Raw genomic sequence first — 7,484 nt, 5'->3', positions numbered from 1 at the left:
GTGATCTGTGAGATGAGTTCTATACCCGAACTCGAGTGCACTCTAGGATAGGAGAATGGCATAGTCTTGTTGACTGGTGTGGAGTATTCCTTAGCCAGTTGACTTGCGAGTCCATTCACTTGGTGGAGGTCATGTTGGATTAATAATGTCACACAAGTTATTTGTGGTTAGGCATTATCCTTTCAATCATGTGCCGCAGAAGCCAAGGACCTTAGTTTACCAAACCCATCTTGGCCTATTTTTTAGGATGTAGTGCGAAGGTCGTTCAGATGTCAGTTCTGATGCGATTGTTACGCGATACTACACTCATAAGAGTTTCTCTTGAGAATATTCTTGGAATACGAGTATTCGTTCCTCCGATAATATTCGAAAGATGGAACGATGATTATGGGAACCTCTGATAGAACATGTTTGGCAGGTTTAAACCCTAGTACACTCCCTTTGGGTGGTTCTTAACCGAGACTCCATGCTTGTGACTCTCAACAAACCCGTGATTCGTGGTTGAGTCGTTCAGACAACCTTAATATCAATGGATCCCGGATCAGGTGTAAAACCTAAATCCACCAAAGCGGCTGGTTGATATTAAGGAGGTTCGAACCGGTTCATGTACCGTTAATATTAATGGAACTTGGGTGTTGATAAGGTGAAAACCTAAATCCACCAAAATGGATGATTGATATTAGGGATACATAGAGCTTTCCCACGACCTTTGTTTGGTGTGCTTTGCTTGATCCTTGAGTGTGTTTGTTGCATTCATGCATTCACGCATTCATCCGCATTCATGTCATCAGAAAAAGAAATTTTCAAGGAACTTAAAGGGTTTATTTGCAAAATTTTCAGACATGGAAAGACCAAAAAGGCATACAGAGAAGTACAGCTTTAGACAGCCCGATGTAAAAGAGTTAAGGAATTTGACATCGTATGTATTAGATCCCTTGGGTTTCAAAGCTCGCTATGGGAAGCTTCTACCTCTGCTCACCACCCAGGTTGACGAAGGATTGATGAGTACTCTAGCTCAGTTTTACGATCCGTTGCATCACTGCTTCTTATTTCCAGACTTCCAGCTATTGCCAACTTTGGAGGAGTATTCTCATCTCATTGGGATTCCAATTCTGGATCAAGTGCCGTTCAGTGGCCTAGAGGATATTCCATCTGCTCGAGAGATTGCTAGCTTGTTGCATATAGATGAAGATTTGATTAGAGCTAATCTGACTACCAAAGGCGGAATTCAGGGTTTTCCTTCCGAGTTCCTCATTGCCCAAGCCACTTTCTATGGGAAGGCCATGAGTGAGGATGCCTTTGAGGCTCTCTTTGTATTACTCATCTATGGATTAGTGCTGTTTCCCAACTTCGACAAGTTCGTGGACATGAACGCTATTAGGATCTTCTCAGTCCTTAATCCAGTTCCGACTTTGTTGGGCGATACATATGTCTCCTTGCACCTGAGGAATATGAAGAATGGAGGAGTCATTGTCTGCTGTCTACCCCTGCTATACAAGTGGTTTATTTCGCACTTGCCGCAGACAGTTGCTTTCAAGGAGAACAAGGGATGTCTACGGTGGTCTCAGAGACTCATGTCTCTCACCAATGATGATATCGCCTGGTATGATCGTGTGTATGATACCGTCCAGATCATCGACTATTGTGGTGAATTCCCTAATGTGCCCCTTCTTGGTACATGTGGTGGGATCAGCTACAATCCCATACTTGCACGTCGCCAGCTTGGGTTCCCCCTAAGGGATAAACCTAATAACATTCTGTTAGAAGGCGTATTCTTTCAGGAGGGTAAAGATCCCCAAGGCCTGAAAGCCAGATTTGTCCGTGCTTGGCGCAGTATCCGCAAGAAGAGTAGGAATGAATTGGGTCCGAAGAACTGCATTGCTTTGGAGCCATACACCTCTTGGGTCAGACAGAGGGCTGCTACCTACTTGATGCCGTACGATTATCCGAGACCTACACCGTTGGATGTGGCTGGGCCTTCAACCCTCCCTACCCAACGTGTAGAGGAGTTGAGAGAAGAAGACCTTTCGCGTGCTTGGATCCGTGAGAGGGAGGAATTGCTGCAGCAGCTCAAGGAGAAGGACGCTATGATTGAATTCCTCGAGCACCAAGTGATCGAAGATCCGAACGACGCTTGGACCTCTCTGCTTCCTCAGTCTTCCAAATTCTGGAAGAGGAAGTATGATCGACTCGCAAAGGAGAAAGCTGACATGGAAGCGGCCTATGAGAGAGAGATCAAGAAGTTGTGCACTTCTCGTCTTCCAGCATCCCGAGCTTCTAGGGATCCATAGGATGTCATTTACCTTTTCTCTTTGTAATAATTAAAAATGTTGTACTTCTATGTCTTGATGTATTGAATGAAATATTTTCCAGGAATTAAAAATGCTTTAACTATTCAAAATATTGCAATAATACCCTAAGGGTTCCTTGAAAACAAAGCATTTGCACAAGCATTGCATGCATCATTCTTGCATAAACAGGTACCCTTTGTTTCTGGTCTTCTTGTCCTAACCCTCTGCTCTTCATTTATTTTGAAGACAAGCTGACTCACCGGTATTATACACGAGTCAACTCTGCAAGAGTCATGGAGCAATTGGAACAAGAGAACAGAGAACTGAAGGAAGAGGTCGCCAGACTTGGCGCCTTGATGGAGCAACTCCTTGCTGCTCAGAATCAACCTGCTCCGACGCCTGCAACTCCTGTTCAGAGGACGGTCATATCAGAGGTAGCCACCTCGACTGTGCCAGTCAGCGCCCATGCGCCAATGCCATGCCGCCCGGTTTTCCTTGGGGCATGCCCCCAGGTTTTATGCCAGATATTCCTGCGCCAACATTTGCTCAAATGCCGGCATCTAGCCCGGTCCCTATCGCCGCTCCTCTTGTCGTGCATACCATGCCAAGGGTAGACGACACCATCTATCACTCTGAGCCGTCTGAGGGCACGGATGTTCATGAAAAGATGGATGCCATGAACGACCAATTCCTTGAGCTGAGAAAGGAATTGAGGACCCTTCGAGGTAAAGACCTATTCGGCAAGTCTGCAGCCGAACTCTGCCTAGTTCCCGGTGTCAAGATACCGATCAAATTCAAGGTCCCGGACTTTGAAAAATACAAGGGGAACACCTGTCCACTCGCTCACCTGGTCATGTACGCCAGGAAGATGTCAACACAGACTGATAATGATCAACTCCTGATTCATTATTTCCAAGACAGTCTATCCGGTGCCGCGCTCAGATGGTACATGAGCCTGGACAGTGCCAACATCCGATCTTTCAATGACCTTGGCGAAGCTTTCGTCAAGCAGTACAAGTACAATGTCGATATGGCGCCTGACCGAGATCAACTCAGGTCCATGTCGCAGAAAGACAAAGAATCGTTCAAGGAGTATGTCCAGAGATGGCGAGAGCTGGCAGCTCAAATTACTCCACCGCTGGAAGAGAAGGAAATGACCAAGATCTTTCTGAAGACTCTTGGCTCATTTTATTATGAGCGGATGGTAGCAAGCGCTCCCTCTGATTTCACCGAGATGGTGAACATGGGGATGCGTCTCGAAGAAGGTGTCCGTGAAGGACGGTTGGCTAAGGATGATGGTTCTTCCTCTAAACGGTATGGGGCGTTTAATAGGAAAGAAGGGGAAGCACATGCTGTGCAATCTCAGCCAAAGCATAGAAGACCCTCTGTTCAGAGGAAGCCTGCACGACACGCCATTCATCAGCACCAGGTGGCTCACGTAGCACCTGTCTTCAAGGACAATACTCCTCAACATCAGCCATATCAACATCAACAATATCAGCATCAACAGCAATATCAACAACCACAATACCAACAACAATAGCAACGTCCACAGCAACAGGCTTACCAACCTCGTGGAAGTACAACCAATCAAGCTAACGTGAACTATGACCGGAAAAAGATTAGCTTCGATCCTATCCCGATGTCATATGCAGAGCTTTATCCTTCCTTGTTGGAAAGGAAATTGGTTTCTCCGAGAGATCCTCCGGCTATACCGGTCAACCCTCAGTGGTGGTATAAGCCTGATCTGCACTGTGTCTACCATTCCGGTGCTCCGGGCCACGATATAGAGAATTGCTTCCAGCTGAAGACTAAGGTGCAAGACCTTATGAGAAGTGGAATCCTGAGTTTCGAGGACTCAAGCCCGAACGTCACCAAGAACCCATTGCCTGCGCATGGGAAGTCTGTCAATATGATTCAGGAATGCCTTGGGAAGTACAAGGTTAGATATGTGAGCCATATCAGGCAGTCGTTGGTTGATTTACACCGTATGCTGTGTCAGTACAGCTATTTGGAGCATAACAACGACAAGTGCCGCGTCTGCTCGGTTAACCGTTTGGGTTGCGACCAGGTCCGCAAAGAACTTCAGAAGATGTTGAATGAAGGTACCATTGAGATTCTCCAGAATCGCAATGTTGATGAAGTCGAGCCTGAGGTGAATGTCATTTCACCAGTGTTCAAGCTGCCAGAACCAGTTGTTATTCGCTATAATAGCAACAAGCCGAAGGCTTCCCCTTCTTTGGTCATTAAACCTGCAGGCCCTGTGCCTTACTCGTCTGATCGAGCTGTACCTTTCAGATATAACCCTGTTGCTGTTCAAGATGGGGTAGAGGTTCCTTTGCCTTCAACTTCCGTAACTAATATTGCTGATGTGAGTGGGTTGACCCGAAGTGGTCGTGTGTTTTCCGCACCTGCTAAAGCCCCTGTTGCTTCTGAATCTGTTGAGCGCCCAGTGGGGACCGCTGTGAATGTTCAGAATCCGGCACTTGATGTTGCCCAACCATCCTCCTCCGTACAAAAGACTCCTGTTTCTTCGGTTGGCCCAAGTGGCATTGTTGATGAAGAATCTGATGAGATGCTGAAGCTCATCAGAAAGAGTGAGTACAACATTGTAGACCAGCTTCTACACACGCCCTCCAAGATTTCTATTCTTTCTCTGCTGCTGAATTCAGAACCCCATAGGGAGTCTCTGCAGAAAGTCTTGGATCTGGCGTACGTTGATCACGATGTCACCCTTGAGCAGTTTGATAGTATTGTTGCAAACATTACCACTTGCAACACTTTGAGCTTTTGTGACGCTGATCTCCCTGAGGAGGGAAGAGACCACAACATGGCCTTACACATCTCTATGAATTGCAAATCTGATGCGATGTCCAATGTGTTGGTGGACACTGGATCATCCCTTAATGTATTGCCAAAATCCACACTCTCTCGTCTGTCATATCAAGGTCCTCCTATGAGGCAGAGTGGGGTTGTTGTGAAAGCATTTGATGGGTCGCGTAAGACTGTGATTGGGGAAGTTGATCTCCCAATCAAGATAGGACCAAGTGATTTCCAGGTTACTTTTCAAGTAATGGATATCCACCCATCTTATAGCTGTCTCTTAGGCAGACCATGGATTCACGAGGCTGGCGCCGTGACATCCACCCTACACCAGAAGCTGAAGTTTGTCAAAAACAAGAAATTGGTTGTAGTATGGGGAGAAAAGGCTCTCCTGGTTAGCCATCTGTCTTCTTTCTCGTACATTGACACTGAGGATGAAGTTGGAACCCCGTTCCAAGCTTTATCTATTGATGAACCAATCGAGAAGAAGTCCCCTTCATTCACTTCCTACCGTGATGCTAAGCTGGCCATTGAATGTGGTGCAGTTGCTGGTTTGGGGAAAGTAATTGAACTTGAAGACAACAAATCCCGGGCTGGCGTTGGCTACTGTTCTGGGGCATCCAACGAGCAAGGTTTGTTCACAAGTGGAGGATTCATCCATGCCGATCAACCTGAAGAGGAAGCTGCTGCCATCATTGAAGAGGAAGCAGAGGACATGAACAATTTTGTTATTCCTGGTGGTGTCTGCCACAATTGGGTTGCTGTAGATGTTCCTACAGTCATCCATAGATCAGAGTAATTGTTCATTCTGTTTAAAACCCTTCTCCCATGCCAAAAGGAGAAGTGATGACATTGTTGGCAAAGCATATATACAATGATGTTTTCATTCAATTATTGCATTGTTAAACATTTGTTTTTCCTTTGTTTTCACTTTTTGCTTTTCTTCATGAAATCAGTGATCACAAAAAACCCTGAAAAACAAAAACAATCTTTTCACCTGCATAATGGTTTGCTTGTTTAAATTCTGAAGTTTTTCATTAACCAAAATCATTATGCAGGGATTTCTAAACCCATTGAACATAATGATCCAATGCCATCTCCCAAATTTGAAATCCTTGTATTCGAGGCAGAGGAAGATGATGTTGAAGGGGATTCCTGATGAGATTACCCAAACACTTGAGCAATGAAAAGCAGATCATTCAGCTGCGTCTCAAGAACCCAGCAACAGTCAAACTGGGGCATTACAAATGTAATGTAAAAAAAAAAAAAAAAAAAAAAAAGAGAGAGAGAAGAGGGTGGAAAAATCCAGATGAAAGCAAAAAATCAGGAAAATTTTTTCAAAGAGAAAAAATAAAAAAAAATTATACCCTCAAGTCCCTAGTTGACTGAGCTGAATGGATTCAGAGTCGTTATGACCAGTTGAATTTGATCGAAGAGAAGCGATTAACTGCCATGTGCCATGGTCAGTTATATCAGCAGAGAATGAAGAAAGCATTCGATAAGAAGGTCAAGCCTCGTGTGTTCCGAGAAGGTGACCTCGTGCTCAAGAAAGTCTTGTCTTTCGCGCCCGATTCCAGGGGAAAGTGGACTCCAAACTACGAGGGTCCATATGTTGTTAAGAGAGCCTTTTCAGGCGGTGCTTTAATGCTTACAACAATGGATGGGGAGGATTTCTCTCGTCCTGGGAATTCAGATGCAGTCAAGAGATACTTTGCCTAAAAAAAAGGTATATGCAAATGAAAAAAAACAGAATAGCTCGCTAAGTTGAAAACCCGAAAGGGCGGCTTAGGCAAAAATGAGCGTCTCGGTGGAGAACCCGCAAGGGTAATCCAGGCAAAAATTAGAGACTTGAAAAAAAGAGAATATTTGCATCCTGCTAGATTGAGTACCTCACTCTGGGGCAATCTAGGCAAAAATTAGGGATTTGGCAAGTAACTGCATCCTGACAAGACTTTCTGTTCACCAGTCGTCATTTCGTCAGAAGATTCTCGATTCGTCGTCAACTGAAGCTTCGAATACATCGAGATTCAAATTGGTAGAGAAAGGATCATTATGTTCAATGTAGCCCTCTTCCAATATATATCACTGATTTCAAATTTGTACAGATCTATGGAGTCTTGCCATTTGCAGGCTACCATTCCATCAAGTCAATTTGAGCTTTTTATCCAATTATTTTGCACTCTTATTTGTTTCAAATCAACAAATGTTTTGCATGTTTTAAATTGATAAAATATCATTGTTTTAAACAAATCAAATTTTCAAAAAATTATTGTTTTAAACAAAGTGAACATTCACAAGGTTGAAAGGATACTCAAGAATATCTCAGTGCTCTCCCGAGGTGGCATGATCTCCAACAGGTAAGACATTTGT

The sequence above is a fragment of the Lathyrus oleraceus genome, chromosome 3 (assembly GCF_024323335.1).
Source record: "Lathyrus oleraceus cultivar Zhongwan6 chromosome 3, CAAS_Psat_ZW6_1.0, whole genome shotgun sequence".
NCBI classification, from domain to species: Eukaryota; Viridiplantae; Streptophyta; class Magnoliopsida; order Fabales; family Fabaceae; genus Lathyrus; species Lathyrus oleraceus.
This window is presented reverse-complemented; position numbering follows the sequence as displayed.